The sequence below is a fragment of the Halichoerus grypus genome, chromosome 8, assembly GCF_964656455.1.
Source record: "Halichoerus grypus chromosome 8, mHalGry1.hap1.1, whole genome shotgun sequence".
In the NCBI taxonomy this organism is placed as follows: Eukaryota; Metazoa; Chordata; class Mammalia; order Carnivora; family Phocidae; genus Halichoerus; species Halichoerus grypus.
In genome coordinates this window covers 109,982,120-109,996,479 of record NC_135719.1, presented here as the reverse complement: position 1 = coordinate 109,996,479, position 14,360 = coordinate 109,982,120, and the positions used below count along the sequence as shown (strand labels likewise).

The window sequence follows — 14,360 nt, the reverse complement described above, 5'->3', positions numbered from 1 at the left end:
AAGAAAAGAAATGTCTGGCCCACACACAGAAGAGCCTCATAACAAATATTATGGTACTACTATTTCAAAATCTGGTAGACTTATACCTGAGTAATTCAACTAGAGTTTTTTAAATCTTTGTTCTAATTCAGAGTCGAATAATGAGGTTTTTTACACTCAGATGTAAAAGATGTAAAGATAATATTAAAATGTACCTATCAGATTGAATATGGATATTGAATACTAAAACTATGGATTTATCCTAGTGCCTGTCATAGTACCTACATAATAAGTACTCAAAAAGTATTTGATGATTGGCAGTAGAAAGGCTGTAGAGAGGATATCTAACTTTACCAATTGTTTTCAGAAGAGATTATATCTAAACCACCCACTCTAAGGAAGATCTTTCCTAAACCAGACTTAAAAAGATATAAATCAAATGACAAAAGAAATTTAAGAGACATATAACTATGCAGGTAATTTAGAAAGTAATTATAGCACATATGTGACATTAAGTATTTTCTTACTAATAGTTCAGGGAGCAGCTTGTGTTAAATCCTGGCTCTACTAATTATCCTTGTGAATTTTAACAAGTTTCTTAACTTTTATGGCCCTTATTCATTTAAAAAATGAGAATGATAAAAAAATAAAATAAAAAACGAGAATGACAACAGTGCCATCCTCATAAGTTTGGTCTGAATAATAAGTAAAATAATAAAAAGAACAAAACTTCATTCATTGTGAGCCGCAATAAATATTTGCTATCATTACTATTATCTAACATTTGGAAGAAACACTCGAGGATATGATTTTAAAATAGGGCAAGTAAAACTTACACTTTTCTACTTCCATTTCAAAGTTAATTTGAAAGAGTTGCAAAAGAATGCAAAAGAAAGCATTCATTTGCAGCCTAGATGTGATCTGGGAAGCTCCTTGCTCCCTGGAGACTTGGTCTACCTTGGATAAACACCCAATTCCATGGTCTGTGGAAGTCCAAACCCCTTCCTAATATTTCAGGGTGGGAAATTCTGCCACCGTATTCTCCTCTGCCTCTAGCTCTTTGGTCATGCTGCATCAGCCCAGACTCAGCCCTTTTTCCAGTTTCCATGGAAATCCACTCGTGCCAAAGGAGTTGGTTCTACTAGAATGGAAAGAAATATTCCACCAACAACCATCACCTCAGCTTCCTACTCGCTCTCCTCCTCATCCCCCTCTCTCCCAAAGTTGCCTCTGCAAACTCCAAGTTCTTCCCCCTTTTTCTGTACAGCATGTTAGGTTGCCCAAACTAACATACCCAAAGTCATCAAAGGCATTTAGTAGAATAAAGGACTTTCCATGTGACAGGGTTTACAAGCTCCTAATCACTGGAATAATGATCTAGTACCTGACTCTCAGCCTGATATATTTTCTTTCTCTCCGGATTCCTGCATTGATGCTTTCAACATCTAAAGAAAAATTACTGAAGTATAGATATGTAACATCTTGATGAATTTAACATAGTTGATAAAATGAATTAAATATTTTCATTTATACACATATAAGTAGTGATTCTACATACAATTAAAACTACAATGAAATATCACCTCACAGCTGTCAGAATGGCTAAAATTAACAGCACAGGTGTTGGTGAGGGTGTGGAGAAAGGGGCACACTCTTACACTGTGGATAGGAATGCAAACTGATGTAGCCACTCTGGAAAACAGTATGGAAATTCCTCAAAAATTTAAAAATAGGGGCGCCTCAGTGGCTTAGTCGGTTAGGCATCTGACTCTTGATTTTGGTTCAGGTCATGATCTCAGCGTCATGGGATTGAGCCCCACATCCAGCTCCACGCTGGGTCAGAGTCTGCTTATCCTTCTCCCTCTGCTCCTCCCCCTACTGTCTCTCTCTTTCCTCCCCCACCTCTCTCTCTCAAATAAATAAACAAATAAAAATTTTTTTTAAAGTTAAAAATAGAACTACTCTATGATCCAGCAATTGCACTACTAGGTATTTTCCCAAAGAATACAAAAATACTAATTCGAAGGGATACATGCACCCCAATGTTTATAGCAGCATTGTCTACAATAGCCAAATGATGGAAAGAGCCCAAATGTCCATCAACTGATGAATGGATAAAGATGTGGTACATATAAACAATGAAATATTACTCAGCCATTTGCGATGATGTGGATGGAACTAGAGAGTATTAATGCTAAGCAAAACAAGTCAGTCAGAGAAAGACAAATACCATATGATTTCACACATACATGGAATTTAAGAAACAAAACAAATGATCATAGGGGAAAAAAAGAGAGAGACAAACCATAAAATAGACTCTTAACTATAGAGAACAAACTGATGGTAACCAGAGAGGAGGTGGGGGGGTTAAATAGGGAATGGGGAATGGGGGCTGTGCTTGTTGTGATGAGTGCCCGGTGTTGTAGGTAAGTATTGAATCACTAAATTGTACACCTGAAACTAATATTACACTGTATGTTAACTGGAATTTGAATAAAAACTTAACAAAATTTTAAAAAATAAAGTCTATTTATCATGGACTGTGCAATGGTCTCTCTGAGTGTAGGCAATGGAGTCCCTGGATGGTGCTCTTGGAGGATCAATACCCCAAGACCCTATTGGCCAGTCAGGCTGTGACCCTGCTCTTTACTTCTCCCTGACCTGAAATTCTATGATTAGTCATTCAGCCACACTAAACATCAAAGTTGGGGATGTTGCCTTTAAAAGTGTCAGTTTGCTTGTGATGATCTAATCTTGGAAGTTAGGGAGAAAAAAATGTAAAATAGGTGTCAGACTGTATTTTAATGATTTTCTGAGACTGATACTTTTCTTTCCTGTTAGAAAATATCAATACAGTAGTAGCTGGGATTTAGAAGAAGGCAAACATTGGCTCAAAATGTTTTGAGAGTCAAAAGACAGCTTAGTGTTTCACAACCCATTGGAAGAGTGTCTCATTAAATTTATCTACATAAGTAAGATAAGATGGAGGATCTTTCTTCTTTTTGGACCTTAGGAATAAAATAAGACAAGTGAGGGAGAAGCCCCTTACTTCTCAGTTAACAGAACACAGTAGGAAACTGCTTTTCTCTGAAGGATGGGAGCTCCAATAAAGATGAGAGCTTAAGCACAATAGGGAGAGGGGGCAGTTCTGGAATCTGAGCCCCACGGATTCTGGGGCTGGCTTTACATCCTGTTAGATGATGCCCAAGATCTATCCCTACTGCTTGTCTCTCTAAGATGGGAAAGGTGAGGATGCTGAGTTGAATCCTCACCTTGGAAGGATAGTAACAGCAAGTCCAAGGGAAGCCCAAGATAAGCCGAGATGAAAAATACCTGAACACATGAGACTTCTATCAGGCATCAGGAGAAGGGATATGGCAGACTGGGCAGTTAATGCCTTTCCTGATGTTTTATTTTTCCACAAACCCAGTAAAAGGGCTTTGTTTTCTTGTGGGAATAAATACACCATGTTGAGTGTATCATTTGATTGAATCACAAGATTGGGCTCAGGATTTGCAATAAGCTGACTGTAAATGAGTGGAGTCGGGTGAGGTACCATTCATTACATGTTATCATTTGGATTCAAATATGCTATCTGAGGGACAAATGGGAACTTCCTCCCCCATGCACATGAAAGAAGATGGGCTTAGTAGGTTTTCACCTCAGAAGGCAACATCCTAGACACGAAGGTAGGACATAAACACACATGCTGGAAGAAATGAAGGAAGGTTGCAAGAGCAGAAGAGGTGGAGAGTGTAGAGTGAGCAGACAGCATGCACAGATTGCCAGAAGCGGTCATGAACGGTGAGATGGGCCTCTCAGCAGAGTGGTAGTCTTGCTGGAGTCCAGAAGCATGTGGTACCTGACCTACCAGGATCCATGCTCCTTTCAGGACTAGAAGGCAATGGTTAACTCCATGGGCTTTGGTGTTAGACTGCCTGAGTTCAAACCCACAACAATCACTTACTAGCTGAGCAGGTTGCTTAATTTCTCTTACCTTATTTTTCCTATTTGTAAAATGAGAATATTATGAGAATTAAAAAAAATCTAGGGTAAGTGCTTAGCAGCCAGCCTGGCACAGAGTAAAGACTCCAACAAATGTTTGTAACAACATTTTTATTATATTAATAGTAATTATATATTACTAACAATATTATTATTAGTCACCTCAAAAATATCAACTGGGATTCTCTCTACTGTGTGCCAGGCTTTGTGCATTGGTAAACAATTAAAAGTATGGCAGGCATTATTTCTTCCTCCCGGAGTTCACAGACCTTATTGTGAAAGACAATATAAATAATCTGGTGTGATGAGGGCTATGACTGGGGACATCCAGGATGTTACAGGATCACAGGAGGCTTTGAAGAAGCTGAGACCTGAAGTTTGGAGTTTGGAGTTTGCTAGATAAGGGCTGCCTGAGGGAAGGAGTGAATGGGGTGTGGGAACACCTGGAGTTGAAGAGGACATAGTGTATCCAAGCGAACAGATCTGTGGGCCTAGAGTGCAGAACACAGGGTAGGCTGTAAAAGGTGAGGCTATGTAGGTCTGGGGGTGGAGGATGGGGGCTCTATCGTGCAGAGATGGTAACCCAAGTGGAGCAGAGAGGAATTTTAATTTACACCATAAGGATACATTGACTTTATTTCAATAAATCAAACTTAATCTATTTTGAGTCTCTATCCCACTTGGTTGTCAGGGAATTTTCCCAGTTGTTACTGGGGCTCCTTCCCACTTTATCCAGGTCATATGAGAGTCTTGAGGCTTACACAGCCACAACATTCTGGGCTTAATCTGTATGGTGGCCTCTACTGGTATGCCCATTGTCCAAGTCCACATTCTCCCTTGAAGGCAGATGTCATCAACGCCAATGCCAAGTTTGGGTCTGCAGAAATATTCCCCTTGGATACAAAAGAGACATCTCTGTATGTATGTAGTCCCACCCTTGTTCCCTTGACCTGACTTCAGCATTCTCCACCAGTGCTTAGTCTCAAGTGTTGCTAACAAGGGAACCTGGGTATCTACTTGCTTGAAAACCTTCAAGAATCTGATCTCTTATCTCTGGAAATCTCTCTCATCCCTCTAGTTTGGCTATTTCTGTGTCTTAAATCCTCAGCTCTTCTGCCCTTCCTCTCCCTCTCTGGGACAAGCCAACATTCATGAGCCCAAATGTCACAAATGAAAGCTGAGCCTGGAGTTGTCTTCCTCCTGAGAACCTCTCCTTTTAGTTCTCCAACACAGAGCCAAGTGAACACAGAGATCTAACTTCCTTCCCGGGATGGAGAAGGAAAAAGTATCTAGAGCAGCAAAAACAAAACTCAAGCCGGCATCATATTTTATCTGCTCACACATGTAATTCTAAGACCTCTTTCCTAAAAACCTTAGGAAACTGTCAAAGGGTTGTATGATTTATGCTGTAGAGAGTTCCCTCTGGCTGCAGAATGGAGAAGAAAGACAAGTAAGACTAGAGGCAAGGAAAGGGGTTAGCAGTAACCAAACTAGTAATCTAGGTGAGAGCTGACTTCGGTCCTAAGGAGTAATGGTAGTGGAGACAGGGAAAAATGTAATCAAACACCTTATAGTATTTATATTTAAATAAAGCGCTTTCAGGTTGCCTGGGTGGCTCAGGTCATGATCCCAGGGTCCTTGGATCCATTCCCACATCGGCTCCTTGCTCAGCGGGGAGCCTGCTTCTCCCTCTGCCTGCCTCCCCTCCCCTACCCACCCTTGTGCACTGGCTTTCTCTCTCCCTCTCTCTCTCTGACAAGCAAATAAAATCTTTAAAAAAAAATAAAAGTGCTTTCTCAGGCAATACTTACATTTACCAGCATGTTTCTCATTTTTTTCCCATTATTTCTTCTTTCATTATGCTATTCCTTCTGGGTTCATCTTTTTTTTTTTTTTTAATATATCTTTTAGTAGTTTCTGAATCTCTGTAGATCTATGCTTGTCTTTTGTTTCACCCTGATTCTGAATGATAATTTAGCTGGGTAAAGAATTTTAGATTCATCATTTTCCCCTCAGCACTTTTATCATTTGGGTTTTTTTCCTGTCATCTACTGCCAAGAAGTCCATCAACGTAATTGTCATTCTTTTACCTATTTTGCCTTTTTTCCCCCCTTGGCAGCTTTCGGGATTTTGTTTTCTGCACCTTTATTGTTTTTAAATTTTCTGTGATCTATCTGGACATAGAACTTTCTACATAGAACTTTCTTATTCTTCTTGGTACTCACTTGTTCTTTTGGTTTTGGAAAATTATTAGCTATTATATTTTCAAAGATTGCTTCTTTATTATATAATCTTTCCTTTTCTTCTGGAACTCCAATTGGATTTCTCCTTGTTTCTACATCTCTTTTATAGTCTCCATTTCTTATCTCTCTGAGCTACATTTTGAGAGATTTACTTAATTCTTTCTTCCAATTTACTAAATATCTCTTCAGTTATAAATAGGCTACTAGCAAACTCATCTAATGAATTTTTTTAATAGTATATATAATCAACTGTATTTTTCACTTCATGATTTCTAATTCTTTTTTTTTTTAAGACTTTATTTATTTATTTGACAGAGAGAGACACAGCGAGAGAGGCAACACAAGCAGGGGGAGTGGGAGAGGGAGAAGCAGGCTTCCCGCTGAGCAGGGAGCCTGATGTAGGGCTCGATCCCAGGACCCTGGGATCATGACCTGAGCCGAAGGCAGATGCCTAATGACTGAGCCACCCAGGCACCCCATGATTCTTATTCTTTATCATCCTATTCCTATTTCATAATTACAAGTTTTTTCTCATAACGTCCAGTTTTTGTTTTATGCTTGCTATTTTCTTCTTAATGTCCTGAGACTTGCTCTATTGTATTTATTTCCTTGGATGTGGATCCTGCCATTTCTTAGATCTGTTGACTCTATTAGACCCTCATTGATCTTGAGATTATTGTTTGCATGCATATTCTATTGTGAGTTTTTCCTCAGATATATTCTAAGACTATATCATAGTTGCTTCCCTTTTAACATGGAAGGATCCACAGCTTCAAATTAGGTCTTAATAGCTTAACTTGGGGTTCTACCATAAGTGACACTGGTGGCAAGTCTTTAGTTCTGATCTTATTTTGTGACTCATCATTTGTCCCTGCAGTTTGTTCATGTTCTTCTCTTCCTTTCTCTCTCCCTCCCTCCCTTCTTTCTTTCCTTTTTTCCTTACTTTTTTATAATGGAAATTTTCTTTTTTTTTTTTTTAAGATTTACTTATTTGAGAGAGAGAGAGAGAGAGCACAAGTGGGAGGGGCAGAGGGAGAGGGAGGGAGGGAATCTCAAGCAAACTCCATGCTGAGCCTGGAAACTAACATGGGGCTCAATCCCACAACCCTAGATCAAGACCCAAGCGAAAACCAAGAGTCTAACACCTAACCCACTGCGCCACCCAGGTGCCCCTATAAGATGAACCATGAGAGACTATGGACTCTGAGAAACAAACTGAGGGTGTTAGAGGGGAGGGGGGGTGGGGGGCTGGGTTAGCCTGGTGATGGGTATTAAGGAGGGCACGTACTGCATGGAGCACTGGGTGTTATACAAAAACAATGAAATGAGGATCACTACATCAAAAACTAATGATGTAATGTATGGTGACTAACATAATATAATAAAATTAAATTTAAAAAATTTTTGAAACATACACAGAACTATGGAGAATAGTATAATGATCTCTAGTACCCATCACCCAGCTTCAGCACTTACCAATATATGGCTAATCTTGTTTCACCAATAACTCTCCCCTACTTTCTGCCTCACTAGATTATTTTAAAGAAAATTCCAGACATTGTATCATTTCATCCATAAATGTTTCAGTATGTGTCTCTCAGAGATACGGTTTCTTTAAAAAAAAAAAAAAATAACTATAGGGGCGCCTGGGTGGCTCAGTCATTAAGCGTCTGCCTCTGGCTCAGGTCATGATCCCAGGGTCCTGGGATCGAGCCCCACATCATGCTTCCTGCTCAGTGGGGAGCCTGCTTCTCCCTCTCCCACTCCTCCTGCTTGTATTCCCTCTCTCGCTGTCTCTCTCTATCAAATAAATAAAATCTTTTAAAAAATAACTATATTACCATTATAACACCTAAAATTTAACAATAATTTCTTAATATTATCAACTATCCTATTAGTGTTAAATTTCCCTGGTGGTCTCATAAATTTTTTTTTTAAGATTTTTTATTTATTCATTTGAGATACAGAGAGAGAGAGAAAGCATGAGCAGGGGGAGAGGGAGAGGGAGAAGCAGGCTCCCCGCTGAGCCAGGAGCCTGATGTGGGGCTCGATCCAAGACCCTGGGATCATGACCTGAGCCGAAGGCAGATGCTTAACCATCTGAGCCACCCAGGTGCCCTCATAAATGTTTTTTAATAGCAAATTTATTTGAATGAGGTTCACATAAGATCCAGATATTGCCCTTGGCTCATAATGTTTCTCAAGTCTGCTTTCATCTATAACATTTCTCCCTTCAGAATGTGGGGAATTCTACAGGACAAGAGAAGAAACTGGATTATTTATCCTTTAGGATTCCCCACATTCTGGCTTTTATTATTGCATCCATGTGATATCACTTAACAATTATGCACCAGTCATCTATTGCTTCAATAATGCTATGTAAGAAAACACCACAAAACCTCAGTGGCATACAACAATAAGGATTTATGTTTGCCCATGGGGAAGTCAGCATGGTGACTGCTGATCTTGGCTGAATTTGCTCACGGGTCTGAGGATCTGCTGGCTGCTAACTGGTCTAGGATGGCCTTGGCTGGGAGGACCCGTGTGACATAAGTCTCCTCTGTGTGTCTCCCATCTTCCATCAGGCTAGCATACAGTCATGTCCTTCTCATGGTAATGGCAGAAGAGCAGAGAGACCATGTGGGGTTAAAGACAAAGAGGTCAGGAAGGAAGGCCTTATAAGAGGAAGCTCTTAGGAGGTGACTGAGTCCTGGGGGAACTGGGTAAGTAGACAAGGTGGGAAGATGGAGTCTCAGATAGAGAATAATGAAGAGTCTGGCTGAAATTGGACTATAAGATAAAAGAATAGTCACAGTGTACAAATAAGAGCCCAGATTCTGGATTTTCTTTAAATATTTATTCAATTCTTACCGTATGCTAGGCACTTCAGCAAGTACATTACATAAATTATAGAGTAGTGGCTGGGACTGTGGATTTTGAGCTTCCCTGCCTGGGTTTGGACTGCCCTCCACCAGTGAAATGTATTGATGCATATACAATGCTTACAATACTGCCTGATGCATAATAAACACTCAAAAAACGTTAGCTGTGAAACATGATCTCATTTTACATTCCCAGCAACCTGTGAGCTAGAAACCATTTATATTCCCATTTTACAGATGAGGAAAGGGCGTTATGGAGAGGTTAGGTAACTTGCCCACATCACACAACCAGCAAGTGGTGGAGCAAGAGTTCAGACCCCCACATTTCATCTCAGGGCCCCCACTTTAACCACAATGGGAATCTTGTCTGTACCCCTTGATTTGACACTGAATCCTTGAGTTAATTTTTGAAGTGCCCTTGTCTTGGGCTAGTGTTGGCCCAGGAGCTTGAGTGGATGTGTGAGGGGTAGGGGTGGGGTGAGAGGGGCTGGGTTCATCCTGGTAGGAGACTTCACCCACTGGGATTAGTCAGCTGCAGGGACAGGAACCCAAGCAGTAGGGACAGTGTGGGGCTCCCAGTGGAGGAGGGAGCCGAGGACACAGGAGGAGCAGAGGTGTGTGTTTAAGGCCACAGAGGCAAAGGAGTGTGCCATGAAATCCCGGAGCAGGGAGCAGGAAGGTAATGGCGGAAACCAGGTAAAATTGAGAGACATGTTTTTAAGCAGGGTGAGAAAAGAGGTGGGTTAAAGAAAGGCCAAATGTGGCCAGCTTTCTAACGAGGCATTCCTTAAACCCACGGATCATCAGAAACATGTGACAGAACTTTTTAAAAATGTGGATTCCTGAGCCCACACCTGGAGATTCTAATTAACAGTTCCAGGTAGAGAATGGATAGCTGCACGTTTTCAAAGTTCCCCAGATGATCCTGTTGATTAGCGTGCTCTGGGGCTCACTGATCTAAAGTTACAACTCCTCATTTGACTGAGAGAGAAGCAGACACCTGGAAGGTTAAGGGTCTCACCTGAGCCACACAACTGGTTGACGGCAGAACTGGAACTTGGCTTTATAATTCAATGTTCTTCCACAATATTCTATTCCTGCCATGATGCTGAAAGGGTAAAACGCTTTAGGGGGAAATACTCCCAAATAGTGCATTTGTATTGGTATGAGATTATCAAATAGTGTTCATCATCATAAACTGTAACTATAATTATGCACAATAAATTCTATTTAACAGTCTCTTTTTACAGTTCCTAGGTGTGTGGTTCTATCCCCAGGTGGCATGAGAGAAGCTCATTGGAGCCACCGAGGTTGTGGTTTTGTTTTTTCACTTTTATATCTCCAACTTCTCCTATGGCACATTTAATAAATTTCAGTTAAGTAATCGCAGTGATTTTTAAAAGCCAACATATTATGGCATGGTCGGTGGTGAAAACTCAATATTGTGGTAGGAAAATATTTATTTTTGTGCAACTCTCAGAATTCTCTTTCTCTTTTCAAGTCTGGCAAACCTTTGTTCCTTTGAAATTACAGCTTGTCCTGTAAGTAAGAGAAACCCAAGAAGGAGTAACAGATGACTTCCTTTTTAAAGGCATTTCGGACGAATGTGATCCAGTGAGCCACCATGTGCAGATGAGCTGATCAGTTACGTGCCCAGCTGACCCCATTCTCTGCTTGAAGCAGTAGCACCGAGTTGCACTTTTGGGGTAGCAGTATACCACGCTAAGCCTTGTTCCCATTGCACCTCTCCGGTATAAAACGGAAACTGAGGCTTAGGAAGTTGGAGCAAACTCCTTCAGTCACACAACTGACAAGCTGAAGGATTTGGGGAAAGAGCACAGGCTCTTTCCATACACAGGATCATGCTGTTGTCCAAGTGAGAAGTACATTGCTGGGTTTCTATCGTTTTTAACTGACCAAAGATTGTCTGCAAGTCATACAAACACGGAGGCCGAAGGAACTTCAAGAGAGCAAGAGAAGAGTCAGGGTCGGCTTGGAGGCTTTGTTATCACACGATACATCTCCATGAATGTCCTTAGAAGCCTGTGGGGTGTCCAAAAGTGGCATCTAGGGGGCTCCTGGTCCTGGTAGAATCTTGGGATCAGTAGCAGGACAGACAGCCCTCATTTGCCACAGGAGGCTTAGAGTCCAGGAGGGACTGGCTACCCTGGGTTTCTGGGAAGGGAGTCTGCAGGACTCACTGCCCAGGAGCCACATCAGAGGAAAGATGGCTCCTGGACGTCCAATCCATATGGATGGGGCTCTGGATGGAAGCTGGAGAGGCCTCTCATGACACGACTTGGCTTAAAGTTGTACTTACGTAGCAAGTGCACTATTTTTATTTAGATTCTGCTTTTATTTGGAGTGGCTTTGAAAGGGGCTAGGTGGACATTAGTGTGCACAGGGGTAGGAGGTGTCCCTGAAATCTCCCAAGCTACCTCCTTCTGTCCCTGTTGTACAAGAGAAACCTTCAACTGAAGAGAAGCACCACCACTGCCACGTTGAAAAGGGTTCTGGGATGCTATCTGTTCCCAGGCTAAATTGGGTTCATACGGAGAAGGGAGCACAAAGTCCCACACAGGTGCTGGGGTCCCTCCACGCCCATCCGGGGGCAAAGGAAGCCGGGCACACTGGGCCCCCTCAAATGGCTCCCTGGGCTGTGGTCCCTCTAGGGCCAATCTGCTTCAGGGTGGCCTCCAGAGCTGGACCTGAGCTGAACCTCCATCCGTCCAGGCAGACCCGGGGACATACTTCTGTGAAAGTGGTCTTGGGCTACCTTCTGGTCAGAGCTGGTGGTCACTGAAGCCTGAGCAGTGAGTCTTAGACATCTCAGGGAGACGAGTGGTCCCAGCTACAAGGACCTCGCACTCTGCTGGAGCAACCGTGGCCGACCCCAGGAGAAGGAAGTGACATTGGGTCTGAAGTTACTGAAGGGACCAAGAGCAAAAGAACTGTGGGTCACTGGGAACTGAGGGGCCACAGTGCCTGAAGAGAGTCCCAGTCATCTGCTTTCCCCAGGGGGTGGGGGGGTGGTGAAGTAAAGCAAAAGATGGTGCTGAAGGACGGGGAGGTGCTGCTAACAGGTGCTGGAAGCACACTGAGGAGCACGACCAGCCTCCAGCGCGGACACCCACGGAGACTGTGCTTTCATCACCACCCTGCAGCCAAGGTTCTGCCAGGGGCTTCTGCCGGGGACTTGCGACAAGGGCCACTGTCACTCAGGAATCCCTTCTTCCCAGGTCACCCTAGCGTACATCCAGGCCCTGGGGCCACAGCGACACTATTTTATAAATAAGGTGAAAGAGTTACTGCCTGAAGACAGAGCTCATGGATGGAGGGGAAATACTATTTCTTACCACCACCCCACTGGAACTAAGTGGAGCTAATTCAAATCCGAAAATGAACTCTCGCCGAATACTGTCATGTGTCAGTATTGAAGGTAAAGCCTTCAGTTCTACCTTAATCAAATCCATGAACATAATCCAGTCTTACCAAGACACTTAAAGGGACACTTCTGTGGTTAGATGGAAAGAATTTTTCGAAGCCTTTTCAACCATGTACCTTGCCGACCCGCGGAAGAAAACCTTCTGAATCTTACGGCACCAGAGCACACTCTAGTGGTGGTGAGCTAAGCAGCCACTTCCAAACCGCTCAATTCATCCTTGCACAGGGAGCCCTAGATAAATATTCCTTGTTTGGGCAAAAGGTTAGGTAGGCTTGCCTGAAGGCAGCAAAGGAAATGAATAGAACATTATACGAGGACTCCAAGCCTTATAATTCTCCACTGAGAATAAGGCAAGTTCTGTGTCATTGAATGTTCAATGCCAAGGGCAAACAAACAAGAATTATTAAAAATCTTAAAACAATCTAAAATAACATCCTACTCAGTGAGGTTTTAGGAAAGCTTTTGATTTATCGTTTCTTTTTAAATCCATGCCACATGCAGACTTTCTCCTTGGAGATTCTGTTTAAAGAAGGGAGAGGAAGCAGATAATAGATATAATACCTAAAACAAACTCCCTTCAGCCATGACAGTGTTATTACAAACTTGAGGGAGTGCCATTATTGCATATAAATAAAAACAATGGACCAGAACCAATTTTGCATAAGGAAATATCGTTCAATTTTGTTGTGAGCCTTGGTTTAGACTTTCCTCTGGTTTAACAAGTGACGGTTAATATAAATAAGAATGTCTGTCTTTGCTTAAAGATAGCACTCTTGTGAAAGCACATGTATCTATTTAACCAAGTAAAAATGTTGCCATCTTTTGTGTATGTGTCTCCAAACTGAAGGAAATATATTCGTTTGGTTTGAAGTGTAAATTATACTCTTAAAATCTAACTAACACAAACTGGAAGGAAAAAAAAAATCCAACAACACACATGAAAAAAAAAATAAACTTTTTTTAAAAGCTAGAAGCTTTGTGTTCTATTGTGTTTAGACTTAAAATATGGAACTATTTAGAAAGAATTAAAGAGATTATGTTTATTTGATTTCAAGTTATCTCAGCAAGAAACACATTTTTCATACCTCTTTGGAAGAACAGCAGGTCAAATGACACATTTGTGAGTGACTGTTTGAAATATTTCAGCCACGCTGCAGGGTCCACCTGACCTGAGCACCATAGATTGAGGGAACAAAGACTTGTGTTTTAAATGTCCCTTTAAGAGCCTTTCTGGGGAGCTGGGGGGGGGGGTTGCAGGAAGCTGTCACAGGCCTTGCTTTTTATTTTTATCCTATGACACTAATCAGTTTAATTATATTTCTGACCGATGACTTAGGATTATGATTAATTTTCCCAAATGCAAACATTATATTGCATCATTCTGCAACTTTGCAGGAATAATACAATTTGTTTCAAAGTCACCCACAATCCTGAACCTCCAAAGTTTCCCAATATCTGTAAATTCATTCCTCTCTTTGAGTAGATTTTGTTTTTTAATCTGTTCAGTAGCGAAGGTAGGTCTTTATTTGTGATGCTAAAACGAGGAGCACAGGTTTGTAAAAGAGGCGATCTAGGACCTAAGAAAGTGATTCGCTTTATTACTTGACTAGATGAAAATCATACATCCATGAAAGGTTAAATGGGGTTGTGGTTTGCTTATTAAATGGAACAATTAATATTACAAGTGCCTGAAGACTGTGCTTGAGAGGACCTCACTGACCATTTCCGAGAGTAATTAAACATAGAGCAGAACACAATCCCTGTTGAGGGTGTAACTCAATATAAGGACTTTGAGTCAAATGTGGA

The 14,360-nt window shown here is 41.6% G+C and overlaps 1 long non-coding RNA gene across 3 annotated transcripts in view; it reads left to right on the top strand.

The window, feature by feature from the left end:
* Positions 1–14,360, top strand: part of LOC118546302 (uncharacterized) — a 72,957-nt gene that overhangs the window by 7,342 nt on the left and 51,255 nt on the right. Inside the window, exon 3 of one of the 3 annotated variants that reach the window (XR_013440704.1) lies at positions 10,701–13,488. The exons of 1 other annotated variant lie outside the window; for it this stretch is intronic. This is a non-coding gene — a long non-coding RNA (uncharacterized LOC118546302). Of the gene's footprint in view, positions 1–10,642; positions 13,489–14,360 lie in introns of those variants that run through there. One more of the 3 variants, XR_013440703.1, reaches the window with a different exon arrangement.